The 20,690-nt window shown below is 47.5% G+C and overlaps 1 protein-coding gene across 2 annotated transcripts in view; it reads right to left on the bottom strand.

Annotated features, from left to right (window-relative positions):
- Window positions 1-20,345, bottom strand: part of KCNK18 (potassium two pore domain channel subfamily K member 18) — a 47,947-nt gene extending 27,602 nt beyond the window's left edge. For both annotated transcript variants that reach the window (XM_025994122.2, XM_072740200.1), the window contains exon 1: window positions 20,219-20,345. The gene's annotated coding sequence lies outside the window, so the exon portion shown is untranslated. The remainder of the gene's footprint in view (window positions 1-20,218) is intronic.
- Window positions 20,346-20,690: the final 345 nt, after the last annotated feature.

Below are 20,690 nucleotides of genomic sequence, written 5' to 3'. Positions count from 1 at the left end.
ATGAGCTATCAAGCCATGAAAACACATGGAAGAGCTTTAAATGCACAGTACTAAGTGAACGAAGCCAATTTGTACGAAGCCAATTATATGACATTCTGGAAAAGGCAAAACAATGGGGACAGTAAAAAGATCAGTGGTTGCCAGGGGCTAGGAGGCAGGGAGGGATCAATATGAGGAGCACAGGCAATTTTTAGGGCAATGAAATTATTCTGCATGATACTATATTGGTGGATACATGTCATTATATATTTATCAAGATCCATAGAGTGTACAACATTAAGAGTGACCTCTAATGTAAACTAAGGACTTTGGGTGATAACAATATGTCAGTGTAGGGTCATTGATTGTAACAAATGTACCACTCTGGAGCAGGATGTTGAAAGTAGGGAAGGTTGTATATGAATCTGGGCAGGGGCATCTGGGAACTCTCTGTGCTTTCTACTCGATTTCGCTATGAATATAAAACTGCTCTAAAGAATAAAGCCTATTTTTAAAAATGTACTGAATAGGTTTAACTAAAGACTTGGATAGAACAGAAGATAGAATTAATGAACTCAAAGATAACCAATAGGTCCAGTCTAGATGGAATAACCGATAGAAGATTTACCCTCTTACCAGAAGAAAAAAACCCAAGTTATATAAAACAATGTTTTTAAAAATTGGGTATCAGACAACAAAGGATAGTGATCCATAAAGAAAAGAACAAATGAGACAAATGAAAAATAAGTAGTGGGGAACCTGGGTGGGTCAGTCAGTTGATCGTCTGCCTTCGGCTCAGATCGTGATCCCAGCATCTTGGGATCAAGTCCCACATCAGGCTCCCTGCTCCGTGGGTAGCTACCTGCCTCTCCCTCTGCCTCTGCCTCCCTCTCTTTCTATCTCTTTTGAGTAAATAAAATCTTAAATTAGTAAATAAATAAATAAGATGATAGACTGAAACCTAACCGTAACAATAATCACACTAAATGCATATGGTTTTAACTTCCCAACTGAATGGCACAGATTGTCAGGCTGGATTACAAAAGCAAAGCCTAATTAGTTGCCATCTACAGGAAACACACTTTGAGCATAAAGATACAAGTAGGTTAGGAGAATGGAGAAAGATACACCATGTTAAAACTGGTCAGAAGAAAAGGCTGTAGAGAGCCTGAGTGGCACAGTGGGTTAAGTGTCCACTCTTGGTTTCAGCTCAGGTTCTCGTCTCAGGGCCCTGGGATTGAGCCCCAAAATGGGGCTTCACACTCAGTGGGGAACCTGCTTGGGATTCTCTCTCTCTCTGCCCCTCCCACTTGTGCTCTTTCTCTCTCTAAAATAAGTAAATCTGGGGATCCCTGGGTGGCTCAGCGGTTTAGTGCCTGCCTTTGGCTCAGGGTGTGATCCTGGAGTCCCGGGATCGAGTCCCGCATCAGGCTCCCTGAATGGAGCCTGTTTCTCCCTCTGCCTGTGTCTCTGCCCACCCCCCTCTCTCTCATGAACAAATAAATAAAATCTTTAAAAATAAAATAAGTAAATCTTTGAAAAAGAAAAAAGAAGAGGGGCGCCTGGGTGGCTCAGTTAGTTAGGCGTCTGCCTTTGGCTCGGGGTTGTGACCCCAGGATCCTCGGATCAAGTCCTACATCAGGCTTCCTGCTCAGCAGGGAGCCTGCTTCTCCCTCTCCCTCTGCACCTCCCCTCTGCTTCTGCTCTTTCTCTCTGTCAACTAAATAAATAAATAATCTTTTTTTAAAAAAAAGGAGAAGAAGAAGAAAAGGCTGTGATGGCTATGTTAATATCAGATAAAATAGATTTCAGAGCAAAGAATACTACTGGAGATAATGCAGGTCATTTTATAGTGAAAAATGAGTCAATTAATGAAAAAGACATAACAATCTTAAATAGTTTGCTCCTAGTAATAGAGCTTCAAAATACATGAAATAAAACCAATAAAATTCAAGGAGAAATGAACAAATCCACAAGCACTGTTGGAAATTTCAATACCCCTCTCCAAAGAACTGATACAAGTAGGCAAAAAATCAGCAAGAATATAGTAGACTTGAATGATACTATCAACCAAAATTGCGTAACTGACATTTATAGAACATTCCTCTGCACGACTGCAGAATGTAGTCTGTAGAACATTCTTTTCAGATGCACATGGAATGCTTATGGAAATCAATCATATCTGAGGTCATAAATCAGGTCTCAATAGATGTCAAAGGTTCCAAGTCATACAAAGTGTGTTCTTCGGGCACTGTGAAGTTGAATTAAAAATCAGTAACAAAAAGATACCTGGAAATCCCCAAATATTTGGGAACTCAATAACACACTCCTAACCAATCCTTCTTTCAAAGAAGAAATCATGAGGGAAATTAGAAAGCATTTTGAACTGAATGAAAACAAAAATACAACAGATCAGAGATAGCAGGATGCTGCTAAAGCATTCCATGAGTGCTGTAATGAGCAGCTATGGGCTTTAAGTAGAGGAGCTGTGGTTCAGGATTTTCATTTTTAAATGATCAGTCTAGAAACCAAGTTTAGAAGGATAAAAGAGAAACTAGGGAGAAGGGAATCAAGTGATTCACCAGGATTTATTGACTGCCTACTCTGTGCTAAGCCTGAAGGTGCTGACGTTGTAGCAGGGAAGAGAGTCCCTGCCCTCAAGAAGCTTACATTCCAGTGAGGGGAGAAAGAGAAATAAATTCATAAATCAGATACTGTTAGGTATTAGCTGACAGTGACGGGTCGATGAAAGGGGGATATAGGGGTGTAGAGGCAGCTTTAGGAAGGCTGGTCTGGGAAAGGCCCCTCCGCAGAAGTGACATTTGAGCTTACCCTTTATTGATGGGAATCTGTGCAAAGGTCCAGTACAAGAGTTTTTGAAGCAAACATGATGGCAAATGCAAAAGCCCTGAGATGGGAATGACCTTGGCGTGTCTGAGGCAGGGAAAAACATGGCAGGAGCTAAGGTTCAGCAAGCAAGGTGACAAGTGGAGAACAATGAACAGTGAGCAACAGACAGAGGATGAGCAGGTAGCCTGGCCATTAAATGTATTCCAGGTATAGCTGAAAATCTCTGGAGAGTTTTGACATGAGGGATGATGATCTTTAGAAAGATCCCTCTGGCTTGCTGGAGGAAGCAAGGAGACCAGTTGTCCAGGCAAGAGATGGTAGGGCCTGGACGAGGGTCACAGAAAAGAAGTATTGGGACATCATTGGAATCCAGATATATTTTGGAGGTGAACAGGAGTTGCCAGGGGATTAACAGAAGAGAAGTCTTGAGGAAGAGTAACTGTGAGGTCTCAGAGAGCACACAGGAAGTTCAGATGGAAGAAGATTTATACTAGAACAGGGGTGACCAAGATGGACTCAAGGTTCTGTATTTTGTTGAGTCGACCCACATTTGTTCTCACATTTGTGCTTCTCTGAAATCGAGATGTATCCTCCAACAGATAGTATCTTTCGATTGCTGTCAACCATGAAACAATTATAAGGCAATTGTGTGATGAAAACATTCCATTGACACTTCTTGCAAAGATTTAAAAAGTAGTGGGGTGCCTGGGGGTGCTCGGTCAGTTGAGTAAATCTGACTCTTGATTTTGGCTCAGGTCATGATTTCAGGGTCGGGAGATAGAGCCCTAAATCAGACGAGTACTCAGCATGGAGCCTGCTTGAGATTCTCTCTCTACCTCTGCCCCTCCCCCTGCTTGTTCTCTCTCTCTCTCAAAAAAAAAAAAAAAAAACCTAAACTAAACTAAACTAAAAAGTACCACAGCAACACATCTCAGATTTGATAAAATATGCATATCATACCATGTGATATATTTGCAGGCAGGGTTGACGGGACTTAATGATGGATTGAATAAGGGAAGAAAGGACAAGGAAGAAATCAAGTCACAATTCAGGACTTGGAGGTCCTAATTCTGAGATGGAAGAGTAGTGGCTTTTGAAAGAGAGAGATCAACATCTGGGTTTTGTTCAAAGTTAGGTTTGGGGTTCCTGTAAGTCATTCAAGTGAGGATGTCAAGAGACAGTTGGGTATTTAGTTTGGAGCTCAGAAGAGAGGCAGAGGCTGGAGTTCCACAGTTGGCTGGAAGGTACATGAAGATGGTAAAGGACGGAACAAGACTTCCTGACCTGTACAGAACGAGCAGAGAAGATCACCCAGGTACCTGCAGGAGCCACTGAGGCAGGGCAACCAGAGCAGGAGGCTGAAAATCATGGGGAAGCCATCTCAGAAGCCAGAAGGACAACCCAGAGTAGCCAACCCAGTCAAATGCTGCTTATAGGTCAACTCAGATGCTAACACATGTGAATCAGTACAGGGAAAAGTCTGCAGGATTTACCACCACACCCGTACCAGAGGGTTATCTCTGATGGCTGCGATGCAAGGCACTCTTACACTTTTTTTTTAACTTTTACTTTCTAATGTTATATATTTCGGTGACTTGTTAGTTACTTAAAGGGAAAATCCAATAAAGCAGGCTTGTAAAACATTATTAACCTTGCGATGATGATGCACCCATGTAATGGGTGTCTGATAAATGTTCGTCTACTTCCCCTCCCGAGTTTCTGCCTTCTGAAAGAGGTCTGCCATTCCAAAGAGACAAAGCCCTCAGAATGGATTTCAGAGATGGAAGGAATTTCTAATATCTCAGCCGACAGGTAGAAGAGATCTTTTTGAACAGAGTGAACAGAGCCGAGGCCCTTTCGACAGCCCTGAAGTCACCCCACAAAACCGAGCCCTCTGGCTCACTCGCCCGACCCTTGGAAACTCCAGAGTTGTATAGAAATCTCCGCACAACTTAGATTCATTCTTCTCTGAGATCTAAATTTTTAATGGTTAGAAAGGCCCAGCCGTTCAGAAGGTGAGGAAAGGTCCAAATACTGAAAAAGATGAATACCCTATTGTTCATTTCTGAGAATGTTCCTGGAGGTGAATAATTTATGCCACTTATCGATTCCCATTTCTTAAGAGGCCTGGGTTAAGGGAGCCTCAAGTTTTCCACCAAGTGTAAGCCCTGCTTCCCCAGAGGCCTGTCCAGCAGGCAGGATGCTTGCTGCCCAGCGCTGCAGTTCGAGGGTTCTCTACCAACAAACATCCCACTGTGCAAACACATTTGCATCAAGATCATAGATGTCTTTGAGATGATGTAAACATGACACAGAAAAGTAAACTAAGTATTTCATAGGACCCCAGCCTCTTACCAAAGCGATGGTAAATATAACTGCTCCTTGCCTGTGATGTCCCGGTGCACCCACACCCTCAGCCCTGAGACCTTGTCATGCTTTCTGATAGACCCAGCAAGCATTACATTCGCCTCTCCATTAAAGCTGGGCTTGGCCCTGTGATCTTTGGCCACTAAAATGGTGGCCGATGGGATACCCGGAGAGGCTTTTTAATGTGTTTGCATGGATTGGTTTGGTCTCCTGCTATGCATCTTAAGAAGAGCATTCTCTGGGAGCTGTTCACCCCAGAGCAGACCAGAATCCCCCACCCTGAGTGAACCCCTACCAACCAGCCTCAAACCTGAGACAGATCCCGGATTATAAACAAGGAGGTGCCCATCCTGGAGAGTGTCATCTTCCCTCCTAATGACACATCATTCTAAAGATTCAGTTCGGCAAAAAGTTAAACACAGAGTTACTATATGTCCCAGAAATTCCGCTCCTAGATATATGCTCAAAAGAATTGAAAACAGGGTCTCAAACAAATACTGTTTACTCACAGCAGCATTATTCACAATCACCCAAAGGTGGAAACAACCCAAATGCCCATCAATGGATGAATAGATAAACAAAACGTGGCATGTGTACAACAGAATATTATTGAGCAGCAAGAAGGAAGGAAGTACTGGTACGTACATGTATGAACCCCCAAAACGTTATGGTAAGTAAAGGAAGCCAGACACAAAATGGCAGATGTTGTATGATTCCATCCCTATGAAATATCTAGAATAAGTAAATTTGTAGAGACAGAAAACAACTTCATGGTTTCCAGGTGCTGGGGGGAATGGGGATTGGAGACGAACTACATGGGTACGGGAGGTTTCTTTTAGGATTATCAAAGTGTTTTGGAACTAGATGTTTTCGTAAATTCCTCCAGGCAGTACTCCAATCGGCAGTGCCCCCTGCTAGATGCTGGAGGGAAGGAGGCATCCTTCAAGGATGGTTAAGAGGCCATCATGCATGTACTAAAATGAACTGAATTGTTCATTTTTAAGTCGTTGATTTTATGTTCTGTAGATCTTACCTCAATAAGAAGGAAAAAAATATTCGCACAAACGGATGTTTAATACCTATAAATGCCATCTGGGTATAGTGTCATTTCCCCTTTTAACGAATCTACTCTGAGGTAGGAACATACCCTCTCAGAAGCTTGCAAATTTTAATCTATGAGTCAATTTTCTTCTGGCTGTAAATTTATCTAGCTGTAAATCCATTTAAAGATTGCCTCTAAATTACTGTTTTGAACAATATGGAGGTTCCTCAAAAAGTTGAAAATAAAACTACCCTACAATCCAGCAATTGCAGTCCTAGGTATTTACCCACAGGATACAAATATACACATTTGAACGGATACATGCACCCCAATGTCTATAGCAGTATTATCAATAACAGCCAATCTATGGAGAGAGCCCAAATGTCCATCGACTGATGAATGGATAAAGAAGATATGGCATATATATATATATATGATATATAACGCAATATTACTCAGCTATCAAAGAGAATGAAATCTTGCCATTTGCAATGACATGCGTGGAACTAGAGGATATTATGCTAAGTGAAATGAGTTAGTAAGAAAAAGACAAATACCATATGATTTCACTCATCTGTGGAATTTAAGAAACAAAACAGATGAAAATATGAGAATATGAGGGAAAAGAGAGATGGGGACATGAGCCATAGAAGACTCTTAAAGATAGAGAACAAACTGAGGGTTGATGGAGTAGAGGGGGTTGGGAGGTGGGCGGGATAGGTGATGGGTCTTAAGGAGGGCATCTGTTATGATGAGTACTGGGTGTACAAAGAATTCATCACTAAATTCTACTCCTGAAGCCAATACTGCACTGTATGTTAACTAACTAGAATTTAAAGAAAATTTTGGAAGGAGAAAAATAAAAAGAAAAATACATATATTTTAAAAATAAGTAACTGTTTTGAGGTAAGGGAAAGGCAGTAAGGGGGGTGAATGACTAATGGATCTGATCTAGTTATAGGGATGCATTCCTTCCAGGCATGAATAAAGCCTTGTGGACATTCATTATCCAACCCCTTTATAAATCCAAGGTTTTTTTTTTTGTTTTTTGGGGTTTTTTTTAGATTTTATCTATTTGAGAGAGAGCACAAGCAGGGAGCAGGAGAGGGGCAGAGGGAGAAGTAGACTCCCCACAGAGCAGGGAGCCTGATACGGGGCTCCATCCCAAGATCCCGGGATTATGACCTGAACCAAAGGCAGACACCCAAAGGACTGAGCCACCCAGGTGCGCGGAAACCTCATCAACTGTTGACATCATCGCCACCCTTCGAAATGAGATTTGCTGCCACAAGGGGGCAGTAGTGTCCAGGTAATGGCCTCACCAGCTAAGGAGGAAATGAGAAATCCTGAGTGGTGGATTGTTGAGTTTTCATCCTTGAAGGGGGTAGCAAATATCCACGGGTCACTAAGCACATCATCAGCCATAAATACATACGTATATTGAAGAGAACAGTGTATCTGGAAAAGAATCTTTGGAAAATATGTTCAGGAAGGTCATTACACAAATACAGGTGCTGCGTTCAGAGAAGTTCAGTGACCAGCCCAGCACCACAGAGCCGGGCCTGGAACCAGGTCCAGTGTTTTCCTGTCTGGGGCTCTTGGTGCCACAGCCTCCTCCTCTCTGGAGCTTTTCCTGGGCGTTCAGTGCACGTCACGTCTGCCTATGGACATGAGCACTTCTCTCACTCTTATTCCTGTGGCAGATCTCCCTGCCGAGCATTCAAACTCCCACCCCGCTGCTCCCGCTCCATCTCCCAAGCCACAGGCATTAGCAGAAAAACCCAGGACTTGGAATCAGGGTTGGTAGTCAGAGAGCAGTGACTAGGGACAAGTGTCCACGTGGGGCTGACAAGCTGTCAAAACCGCCACCATCTGTCAAGACCTATGGGAACTCACAGGCCATGGGGTAGGCGAGGCAGCTGATGTGGTCGGTCACCCAGCATCAGCTTCAGAGGCACACTGCAGTTCACCCTGTAACCTGCCCGGGCCCAGGCTTCCTCGGGGAAGCACTTCAGTCAGCACAGCCCCCTGGGAGAGGCAGAGGGAGGGAGACATCCTTCAAAGACAATTCAGATGCCGTCTCGGTGCTGGAGAAGCTGCCAGCTGGTGGGGAAGCTGGGACCAGTCTAAGAAAGGCTATTCTAGGGCATGAGCGCCCAGGTGGCACAGAGCAGACTTGCGAGTCCTCTGCACAGATCACTCGCCCCAGGACGCCCAGGTCCTGGCAGGCAGGGCCGGCCACCCACAGGAACTCCAACTCCTCAGAGTCCTCACCGCGGCCACCTTGCAGAGGGGGCCTACGGATCCTTAGCCCTGCCACAGAAAGGGTAGAGGATCTCTCCTCCTACTGCTTCTCACTGAACCCCCAGGAGGCCCCCAATATCACTAACCTACTGCAAATCCCATAGAGCTGGATTATTTGGGAGAGTTGTCAGCAGAGGGAGCTCGATGAATAAGTCTGGATTTTGCTTCCTTGGAGTTTCTGCAGGATGCAAATCCAAAGATCAGGTTTAAAGAAAAAAAAAAAAAAACCCTGACACTTCAACTTCACTCCTAATTTGTGAACAGTACGTATGACAGAACGATGCTGGGCCTGCACGTGTCCAGGATAGCTGCCCTCCACAATAGGACGAGACCTTGTGAACTTGAACTATCCTAATCGACAGGCCATCTAAGGTGGGACCTGTCATGCTCTCGGATTCAGGTGCTGCATCTTTTCCCGGGAAAGTCTCAGCACTGGAACACCAACCAATGCATCCCCCTCCCAAACTAAGACGAGGGGCAGTCAACAGGTGCACGTGGAATCTCGTAGCCAGAAGTGATTTCCACCTTGATCCCAGTCTGTCACATCCATGTTGTCACCTGTTCAGAGGGCCGCGTGGAAAAGAGGAAGGAGCCTGAGGACGGTGGGGCTGGCACTCCTGCAACAGCTGGAGACAGAGCCTGGGTTTCAAGCTGGAAGAACGATTCCCGGGGCTGTGCATCAGGCCCGGACAAGGCGGGATCCCGTCTCAAGTGGAAGCATGGTCTCATCCTCAATACCACGTGAAGCTGTCACGATCGCTTTTCCCCTCTTCTCAGGGTTATTTTGCTCCTGCAGAAATTTCCTTTTTTTTTTTTTTTTTGCATTTGGAGACAGAGCTGTACATAGGGATCACCGCTGGGCCGACAGGCCTTTGGTTTTCAGGGAGAACTCAGAAGGCAGTCTTGGGTGGGAATGGCTCCTGGATTCCAGGTTCCAGGGTTCAGCACAAATCACTGCTGTGGGCTCTGGATTGGAATGAGGCCAGCAGGCTGGTCGGGAGGTGGGCTCGTCACACGGCCTCAGAAGACATGAGGAGAGCTTGTGAGCACTCAGTAAGGGCAGCTGCTCCTAGAGAAATCTGGAAAGGCTTCCGAAGACACATATCCTCTGGACTTCTCCTGGAAGTGGTGACTATAACCCCACTCTGGGTCCACCTTCAGCAGACCCCCAGCAGACCCCCCTTCAGCAGACACCTGCACTGACAGGTGTTCCCCGAGTGCTGGCCAAGTCAGGTGACAGGACCAATGGGGGGGCCGCTGGCTGCCGCTTGCATCTCATCTCCTGTCCCCAGGGTTCATGTGACATTCGCATCTTACACCTGAGATGGATGGGGGATGCCCTCTGGGGCATCTGGGTTCTAGCTCCGCAAATGAAGTATGCACTTGACTTTCATCTCCCGCTTGGTCAAAAACTCAGACTTTCTCTGAGGTGGTACACATACAGGATTTGGGTTCAGAGATGAGAAGACCCCTTCAACTGTGGTTTTTACCCACATAACAGCTGACGCTTCATCTGAAATGGTTTAGCACCTCCATGCTGTTGGCTCTGTGGCCATGGACCCAGCAGGCCCTCCCCAGCTTCCTTAGCCATTTCAGTCCTCTGAGTGGTAGTCTTTGTTTTGCAAAATCTTTCACTTTCATTGTATTATCCCCACTAGACAGATGAGATAGGGGAGGCTTGCCAGCTTCCAAAAGTCCACGGTGAAGTGGGAACCACATTATAAATCTGCAGAATTGATAGTCCTGAAATCAAACTATCGATCGTATATAGTTCATGAAAGAGACCATGCTAGTCCAAGGCACTTCATATTGATCAAGTAGCTGTGCTTGAACTGGAGGGATCTTTGTATAACCACCTGGATTCCAGAATTTAGATGACCTGGTGCTGCCCCTGGATGATTGATGCTCTAAATAATACCTGGTACAAAATAGAATAGATTAAAATAAAATCTTGTGTCCAACTTCACATCTATTGGATGCCTTTGTTTTTGCCCCCCCAACCCCCAGTCTGCTTTCTCCTGATACCTCAATTTTCCTAACATAAACCATTCTGCGTGTTTCACCTGCGTCAGAAATGGACATGTAATCCACACTTGACCATTTGGAGCACTGTTTTCTCTTGGCCACAGTGCTTGTCTGAGGCCCAATACATGGCCCAATTTAGAAGCACCGAGACTCCCACTATGATCATTAAGAGATAGGCACACTCTTTCACAGAACATAAATCTGGGAGGATGCAGGCCTGGAGCATCTGGCAGCAATCTTGTCACCATGAGGAACCTGAGAGACAGCATGTGGCTAGCTGGTGATATCATTGGTCTCTGGATATAATACTGATTTCTGAAATCAGTATTCATCTGGACTTTTTTGGTATGTGATCCAATAAAGGCCTTTATTTCTTGGGCCAGTTTGAGTTGGCTCAAAGGTCCTACCCGATGTAACATCTCTTCCAGCAGAAAAACCAGTCATTCCATTTCCATAAACACATTCACTACATTTCTAGCCAGTGGACTTAATCCTTGTCTCTGTCCCTCTTGCCAAGCAACATGGAAGCTAATTGAAGATTCTGGTGATTCATCCCCTGGTCAGATGAGTTCATTCATGGAACAAGGGCACATTACCAAAGCCCAGAAGAAAGCAGCCAAGCATCTTGTTTGATACTGAGTCTGTCTTTTTCATTCATTTGCATCAGGGTATATGGTACTTTCACCCCAGCAATGCCTTTGGTGACTTCTAGTCTGCCCCCGGAGCCTGTATCCTCCTCCACAAAATGAAAGAGAGGGACCAGGCAATCTCTAAAAATCCTCTACAATTCTATCATCCTGTTACAACATTCATAAAGAAAATAAAGGAAAATGGCCTTACCCAAGAAGCATGGCCTGTGATCCAAGGGATCTGGCATTTGGGAAAAGCAAGAGGTTTCAGAGAAATGTCATTGCAAGCACATCTCCACTTACAGTAACCTGTAACCCTAAAAATGTCTCGATTTGGAGAGAAAATCAGAGGAATAATTGAGACTAAGCACCGAGGTGGGTCTGCGTGGGGCATTCTCTTCTTTGTCCAAGGTCTCAGATCTGTAAGCAAGCGCCATCCAAAAAGCAAGCAGAGGCGGGCCCCTTCCAGGAAAAACTTCTAGTCACACGGAGGCTCTGGGAAAATCGCGTCTGGAGAGCTAAGCGGCTTGGCCGTGAGTAATTTGTTTTTTAAATAGCTCTGTTAGTTGGTCCACATTGTGTTTTTCATTCCACCAGAGCCGAGGTGGCGTTTCTTTTGTTTATAGTATTAGTGTTATATTATTGGTGATCTCATTGTTCTTGTTTGTGACATGTTTACCTCGGTAGGACAGTTATTGTAGGAGGCAAGTTGGAGGCCAATCTACCCACCAAACCTGCAGAACTAAAGAAAAAGACGCCAATCTGTACTGCAGGGTGCATATTACTCCTCTCTTGGATTGTTAAAGTCTAATTATAGGCTGTTGATCCCAGTTAGAACCATTTATAAGCCTAAACACTATTCTGCAGTGTCTTGCCAATAGGTGTGTTTCGTTGTTATTGTTGTGTAAAACATAACATTTGCACATTTGGGGGACTAGAACAGGTTCGTGTTCCCTGGGAAAGTCAGATGGAAATTAGGCTAAATGATTCAAAAACGGAAGGGGCGGGAGCAAGAGACCTTGATGTTTATTCATTAGGAATTTCTGAAACCCCAAGACCAGGGAGCTCTCCTTTCAGATCTCCTCTCAAGTGCCCCCTTCCTCTGGGAAGCCCTCCCTGAATGCCCACCCCGCATTCTTGGGAGAGCAGTTTCCCCTGCCCCCACTTTCTGGCATTTATCACATTTCACATGACTGTGAGGAGTATTTGATCGTGTCTTTCCACAAGATGGAAGGCTGCCTAGCATGATGCTGTGCACATAGTGGGCATTCCGTAAATGTGTTGCGTAATGTGTGTGTGCAGCATTATTCGAGAATATTCAATCGTGCTACAGAAGACAAGAAAAACAAACAAGATGGATTAAACTCATGAGGAGTATGAGGTATAGACAGTAAGCAAGTCAGTAGATTATGAAATAGAAGCAGAATCCACGGGGGATCCCTGGGTGGCGCAGCGGTTTAGCGCCTGCCTTTGGCCCAGGGCGTGATCCTGGAGACCCGGGATCGGGTCCCACGTCGGGCTCCTGGTGCATGGAGCCTGCTTCTCCCTCTGCCTGTGTCTCTGCCTCTCTCTCTCTGTGTGTGACTATCATAAATAAATAAAAATTAAAAAAAAAAAAAGAAGCAGAATCCATAGGATGTGTTCAGTACAGAGGATGAGTCACTGGTAGCTTGTGGGACAGAGACAGAATTCACACGAATTGTGAGTAAATCAGTAACCTGCATGATATGTTAAAGATGGTTAGAATGAATGGAACATAGGATAGAACAAACCGGAGTGCTAAGTATGGATAGAAATAGATAAAGGGGACCAAGTTAATAAGGGACAATCCTGCCACCTCAGGGCTGGCAGCGATGTTATCCCTTAAATCAGACACCCACTGGTGACATCCATTATGATCCTAGTTGTGTTCTGCCTAAGAAGCATCGCTAAAACCAGAGCTGTTCAGCAGGCTAATGGATGAGCTCCTGCTGGGGCCAGATAGACTTGCCAAGGCAGCCTCCCAGTAGTGAAAGTGCAGGTCATGGCCTCGGGCACCTTCTGTCTACTGGGTCCTGTTACTCACTCTCATTTCTGGTCCTTGTAACCACATCAGTGAGAGGGAAGGTTAATATGGAGACAGAAAGAGAGAGAGAGAGAGAGAGAGAGAGAGAGCTGTGAACAATGCATATTACATAAGCCAGGATTCAGGAGTGGTCCTCCCACCTGCTTCCACCCCATCGTATTTGTGCTAACCTTCCCTGAGTCCTTCCTCTTTCTTCTTGCTGTGTGCCCTCAGTGCATTCAGTAATCTGTGAGATTCATGCATCTTCACTTGGTCTAGGAGCCTTTCCCATCTGTCACCTCTAGAATAGCTTGCATGGCAGTGATTTGGGGAGGCTAAATTTCCTTTACAATGTACTGAAATAGTACACTGTGAATTACCTACTAAGACTGCTAATTAGGGCAATGGGTAGAGTTAAACTAGTTTTTAAGTCTATCTACAAAAAAACCACTTCAGGGGTGTCTGGGTGGCTCAGTCACTTAAGTGTCTGCCTTCGGCTCAGGTCATGATCTCGGGGTTCTGGGATTGAATCCTGCATAGGCCTCTCTGCTCAGCAGGGAGTCTGCTTCTCCCTCTCCCTCTGTGCTCTCTCTCTCAATCTCTCAATCTCTCACTCTCTCAAATAAATAAGTAAAATCTTAAAAAAAAAAAAAAAACCCCACCGTTTCATAGCCATTCAACAAGTACCCACTGTGTAAGTTCTGAGGATACACTGATAAGAAAACAGCCAGGGTCCCTACCTTTTTGGAGCTTAAAGCAGAGAAATGCCATTTGATGATCAAGTGAATAAATGCAGTTTTAACAGTGGTAAGTCCTGTGAAGAGAAGCTGCATGGTCCTCTGAGAACATATGACAGGGAAATTTGACCCATTCAGAGAGGCTGGGAGTTCATGAAGCAAAGGGAAAAGTAGAAATGTCCCAGGAGAGGGAACAACCTGTGTAAGGTCACATGATGGGATAATCAAATCAATACTTTATTCAGCAGGCTGCACTGACCCCAGGGCCTGGCCCCATGTTGGGTTTGAGAATAAGGAGGGGATGATAGACCATAGAACTTGAACCAAGATGAGTTCAAGAAAAATGTTAGGCCTGGAAGGGTCCTTGGAGGGCCTTGGTGTCCTAACTCCCAGCACTTTTATGTAAGTACTTCCTCTCAGTGACACTGGTTTCCGCCACACCTAAGACTCCTTGTAGGTTCAGCCCTCCCAGGACTAAATAAAACCTGTCCTCAAAATAACATATCTGGCTACAGTGGCATCCTCCAGCTATTTGAAAACTTTTGATGCTCCAAATCAAACCCAGTTGTCAAATCTTCATTCACTAAAACATCACTGACCTCCAGCTCTAGGAGAAATAATCAAGCTACCATTCCCTGCTATGCTAACCTTACATGCATTACATTTTATCTTTACAGCAGCATCTCAGGTAACATCATTGCACTAGCAGAGAAAACTGATGCTCAGAGAGAAACGAAGCCCAAACCATTCAGCTATTAAGTGACAAAATCGAGATTCAAATCCAGGTTATTCTGACCTTCAAGATGAAACCAATATGAACATGTGGAAACTCTCTCCAGGAATGAAGTTCCAAATGACTGGATGTGCCATGTCTAGGAATGTGCATTTGCTGGGCAGCCTGGGTGGCTCAGGGGCTTAGCGCCGCCACCTTGAGCCTGGAGACCCAGGATTGAGTCCCACGTCAGGCTCCCTGCATGGAGCCTGCTTCTCTGCCTCTCTCTCTCTCATGAACAAATAAATAAATAAAATATTTTTAAAAAAAAAAAGGAATGTGCATTTGCTGGGAGTATTTTGGTATTGTTGTGTTGATGGTACTGTGGTTTGGGAAATGTGACGGTCTTCTCGCAGCACATGCTAAAATGTTTGCAGACTAAATACTGTGATGTCTAGGTTTTGCTTCCAAATAATGTCTCTGAATGTGGGTGAGGGGCAGGGTAGAGTTGGCTAGAAAGGAGAAGGAAACAGATTGGCCAAGAGTTGATTACTTGTAGATTGGGGATGGGTACATGGTGGAGAGGTCATTATAAAACTGTCTCTTCTTTTGTGTGCTTTTGAAATTTTCCATAAAACTTTTTTACAAAACAAGTTCAGGGGTATGTTCCAATGCCCAATCCTCATCTCCATATCCCACCCCACAGAATTTCACAATTTTATTTTCCTTGGGAATCAGAGATAGTATGGAGCTGGTTCAAGAATCTGAATCACCAGGAAGGGGCCCCTGGGTGGCCCAGTGGGTTAAGCGACCAACTCTTGGTTTCCATGGAAGTCACAATCTCAGGGTCTTGAGATCCAACCCCTCCTCCTACCCCACTCATGGGGAGGTCTGCTTGAGACTTCCTCCCTCTACCCCTCCCCACAGACACACACCCTCTGTCATAAATAAATAAATAAATAAATAAACAAACAAACAAACTCTTTTTAAAAAGAACCTAAGACAAGAATTCATCAAAATCCTAGAGGAGAACACAGGCAACAACCTTTTCAAACTTGGCCACAGCAACTTCTTGCAAGACACATCTATGAAGGCAAGGGAAACAAAAGCAAAAATGAACTATTGGGACTTCATCAAGATAAAAAGCTTCTGCACAGCAAAGGAAACAATCAACAAAACTAAAAGACAACCCACAGAATGAGAGAAGATATTTGCAAATGACGTTTCAGATAAAGGGCTAGTATCCAAGATCTATAAAGGACTTATTGAACTCAACTGTCATGAGACAAACAATCTGGTCATGAAATGGGCAGAAGACATGAACAGATATTTCTCTAAAGAAGACCTACACATGACCAACAAGCACATGAAAAAATGCTCCACATCCCTTGCCATCAGGGAAATATAAATAAAAACCACAATGAGATACCACCTCACACCGGTGAGAATGGGGAAAATTAACAAGACAGGAAACAACAAATGTTGGAGAGGATGTGGAGAGAGGGGAACCCTCTTGCACTGTTGGTGGGAATCTGAACTGGTACAGCCACTTTGGAAAACTGTATGGAGGTTCCTCAAAGAGTTAAAAAAAGAGCTACCCTAGACCCAGCAATTGCACTACTGGGGATTTACCCCAAAGATACAGATGCAGTGAAATGGCAGGACACCTGCACCCCGATGTTTCTAGCAGCAATGTCCACAATAGCCAAACTGTGGAAGGAGCCTCGGTGTCCATCAACAGATGAAGGGATAAAGAAGATGTGGTCTATGTATACAAAGGAATATTACTCAGAAAGGATGAATAGGGCAGCCCGGGTGGCTCAGCGGTTTAGCGCCACCTTCAGCCCAGGGCATGACCCTGGAGACTAGGGATCGAGTCCCAGATCGGGCTCCCGGTGAGAAGCCTGCTTCTCCCTCTGCTTGTGTCTCAGAGGCCTCTCTTTCTCTCTGCGTCTCTCATGAATAAATAAGTAAAATCTTTAAAAAAAAAAAAGAAAAAAGAAAGAGAAAAGAAAGAAAGAAAGAAAGAAAGAAAGAAAGAAAGAAAGAAAGAAAGAAAGAAAGAAAGGAAGGAAGGAAGGAAGGAAGAATATCTACCATTTACTTTGATGTGGATGGAACTGGAGGGTATTATGCTGAGTGAAATAAGTCAATTGGAGAAGGACTATTCTTCATTATAGTGAAACATTATATGGTTTCACTCATACTGGGAATATAAGAAATAGTGAAAGGGATTATAGGGGAAAGGAGGGGATCCAAGTGGGAAAAAATAGAGAGGGAGACAAACCACAAGAGACTCCTAACTCTGGGAAACAAAGCGTCGTGGAAGGGGAGGAGGGATGGGGTAACTGGGTGATGGGCACTGAGGGCACTTGATGGGATACTATATGTTGGCAAATAGAATTTAAATAAAAACAAATGTAAAAAAAAAAGATAAGGGCAAGGGGCAGGGGCAGTGTGCATGTGTGTTACAGGGGTTTCTTTTAAAATCCGGGTGTAGGACAGCCCTGGTGGCTCAGCAGTTTAGTGCCTGCCTTTAGCCCAGGGCCTGATCCTGGAGTCCCGGGATCGAGTCCCACGTCGGGCTCCTGGTGCATGGAGCCTGCTTCTCCCTCTGCCTGTGTCTCTGCCTCTCTCTCTCTGTGTGTGTGTATCTCATGAATAAATAAATAAAATCTTTTTAAAAATAAAATAAATAAAAATAAAAATCCGGGTGTATATAGTTAGTTCTTCACCTCTAAACCAGAACCAGTCTGACATCTGTGGTCTCTAACCGGGAGGCCCAGGCCAGGCCGCTGCTGGAAAACAGCAGGCCTGGAGCAGCCGCGCGGCCCCCCCCCAGTCCTGGAAAGCCTTGCGCGACCCTCGGCCCGTCTCTGGGGACCAGCTGGCCACCCCGTGGGAGGGAGGACGCCCGGGTGTGCGCTGGCGCCTGGAGCTGGGCAGGGACCCCCTCGACCCGGGGTACACTCTGCTTCCCGCCGCCAGGGGGCGCCCAGCCCAGAGGCCCGCGGGCGGGGTAGGCTGCGCAGGGCGAAGGGAGGGGCGATCCCTCCCCAAGGCTCAGTCCCGCCAGCACTGGGGGGTCCCAGGGGAGGGCCGGGGCAGGGGCACAGAGTGGGGCCCCTGGGGTTGGCCTGGAAACCGACAGTGACTGCGGGAGAAGGCTGGAGGCACGGACTGGCGCCCAGGAGGCGCGGGTTAAGAATCTGCTGCCTGGGCATCTCCGGGACAGCCCTAGTGAGTGCAAGTGCCTCCCTGGGGTCTGGGCAGCTGCCAGGCCCCTGGTGATGTGCCCTCACCGCGAGCTCGAACCCGGTACAGGACCCTGATTCCAGTGCCTGTGAGCTTCCGTTTAGGGGAGCGGAGCGTGGGGCCCCTGCGCGGCCTGAGCACCACCTGGAGGGGGCCCGAAGTATCCGGGCTCCACGTCCCTTCCCGCCTCCCCAGGACTCTGCACAGGTGGCCTCAACTGCGATCTTAGATCTTAAACGGTTCCTACCCGACCCCTGCGCTGAGCCTCCAAGGAGGGGAGAGGAAAGATTCCCCCCTCCCCCCCCTCCCCCTTCCCCAGGACCTTTGTCCCAGCGCCAGAGAGTCAGAAAGTCTAGGGACGCCCCTGGCACTAACTGGGCGAGTGGAAATGCGCCCTGCGGCCCTGGATTCCTGGGAGGGTTTCTCCCCCTCTGCCAGCGCCAACGCAGGGGAGAGTGCAGCTTAGAGAGTGGGTGGAAACCCAAGAGCAAAAACTCCTTCTTTCTAATGTCACACCAGGCAGGGGTTCAGAGCTTGACCTCACTTCCAACCCAGACTCTACCCCTTATCAGCTGTGTGATCTTGGGCAAATTGCTTAATCTCTCTGAGCCTGGGTTTCCTGCTCTGTAAAGTGGAGAGTCAAAAACAAACAACTTCTGTCCTCCGGCTGGATATGTGGCAGCTGTTAGGCCCAGAGTTCTCATCCCCGACCTTCATGGCCAGATGTAATCACAAGGGAGGATGGGTGGCTTCCTAGAGCCGAGAGAAGTATGCAAGTGCTCCCGCGGGTACACTCTGAGGCCAGGAAGGGGAAGCGTCCGGCACAACACTGCTCTGTATCCATCCCTCCTGGAGCCAGAGATGGAGATACCCCAGCACACTGCTGCTGGAGCCCACCCTCCGGGATGCTTGCTGGAAAATGTTTCCTGCTGTGGATCACCTGCAGTAATAGGCAGTAACTGAGCACATGCTGGCGCCCAAAGACATCGTCTCAATCAATCCTCACAACATCTCTGGAAAACAAACAAGGGAACTGAGGCACCGAGAGGCCAAGTAACTCACACAAGGTCACACAGCCAAGTATATGACCAAGTCGGAACCCCAACTCCAATTCCAGAGCCTGAGCTCCTTCTTGAAATTTAGTGGTCTAAACACCTACCTCCCCTTCGGCTCAGCCCCAAAGCCTGGGGCCAACCAGCCAATTGGGAGTGAAGAGTATGATGAGTCCTGAGGCCTGGGCCCCTCTGACCACCCTGGCATCTGGTGCCCAGAGAGGGTGGAAAGGGGGGCAGTCTTCCTCCTGGAGCCTTCAGGAAGGGAAGACCAGACTGCACCGGTGGGAAGGGAAGGAGTGGGCTGGGCCAGAGGCTCTGGGCCCCTCCCGGTAGCACCCTCCAAATCACACACCTGTCACCAGGTGCTTTGCCCACCTCTCCCAGATCAGGGTGTGAGGAGGAGCCCAGGCCCTGCCAGCCTTCCTTGCTCCGCTGGAAAGCCCAGGTGCCAACCAAAGATGCTGGAGGAGCTGGTGTTTATTAAAGAATGAACATTCCCAGCCTCATATGAGTCTCTATGTGGACAAGCCTCCCAGGCATCTCCTCTCCCAGGCCTGTAGTGGTGGTGGTGGTGGGGGGAGGTATGGCACATCTCTAGCCCCCAATAGACATCAGCCAGAGTCAACAAGGGGTGTGGGCCATGCAGGTGGCCTGGTTCAGGCAGCGGCTCCCTGGGTCTCTTTGGGGGTGGTTGCGTGCTTGAGGAGGGAGTTGGAGGGCTTTGAGCTGGCCGGAGGGCTCTTTCGAGGCCTCCTGGGGACAGACTAGGGGTGCGGGGTGGTTGTGGCCTGGAGGGGAGAACAGATCTGTCCCAGGCGCGCTGGAGAAAGAGCCGGCGCCGCGGAGCCGGTCAGTTTCAACAGCGGATACCAGGGGGCAGTGCTGCGCAGCGAATGCGGCCGAGCCGCAGCTTGCAGCCGGGACCGGCGGGCACTGGCACCCTCCCCTCTCCCACCGCGCAGAGTTGCTCCCGGGGCGCTCCTGACCCCAGCAATCCTCTCGCCCCATAACGCGCTAAAGGGGGCGCACTCCTCTGGCTCCGCGCGCCGCAGTCAGCGCGGCCAGCCCGGACGTCTGTGCTCCGGCCTCACAGCAGCCACCGGTGGGCTTTTGACACCCCCTTGCCCCCACCCCCCAGCCTCGGCCCTCCGGAAGTGCCAGCTGGGGCGGCGGGGTGCACCGTCGGGTTTTGCAGGCAGTGGCGCGAGGGTGGGGTTACCTGGAAAAGCGGGTTGGAGGGGACTTGCTCAGCCCGCGAAAATGCAGACGCGCCTTTGAAAGCGAAAGAAAGCGCGCGGGTTGGGTCGTCTGCATTCGACAGCCTTTGGGATTTACGTGGAAACCGGTCCCGGGGAGGGTGGGCTGTAAGGCGCAGGCCCACCCTCCGCCGGATTGGAGTGTCCCAGAGAGGCGGGGTGGGAGGTTTGACCTTTCGCGCCTGCACCCAGCCCCAGGCCCAGCCCCTGGAATCGGTGATGTGTTAGGGAAACGCCTTTCCTTCTGACCTAGAGGAGGTTGTATCCGGCTTTAAAATCGGCAGCCGCAGTGCGCAGACCGGTGACACGCTCCGGGCATCCCCCACCCCCCTGCCCAGACCCCCGCGGGTCCACGAAGCCCACCGCCTGGCCCGCCGCAGAGGGAGAGGTCGAGCCCTCCGGGCTCTGAGGCCAAGTGTGAGCACAGGGAGCTCG

This window comes from Vulpes vulpes, chromosome 15, assembly GCF_048418805.1.
Source record: "Vulpes vulpes isolate BD-2025 chromosome 15, VulVul3, whole genome shotgun sequence".
NCBI lineage: Eukaryota > Metazoa > Chordata > Mammalia > Carnivora > Canidae > Vulpes > Vulpes vulpes.
The sequence above is the reverse complement of the archived record's forward strand: the minus strand, read 5'-3'. Positions and strand labels throughout refer to the sequence as shown.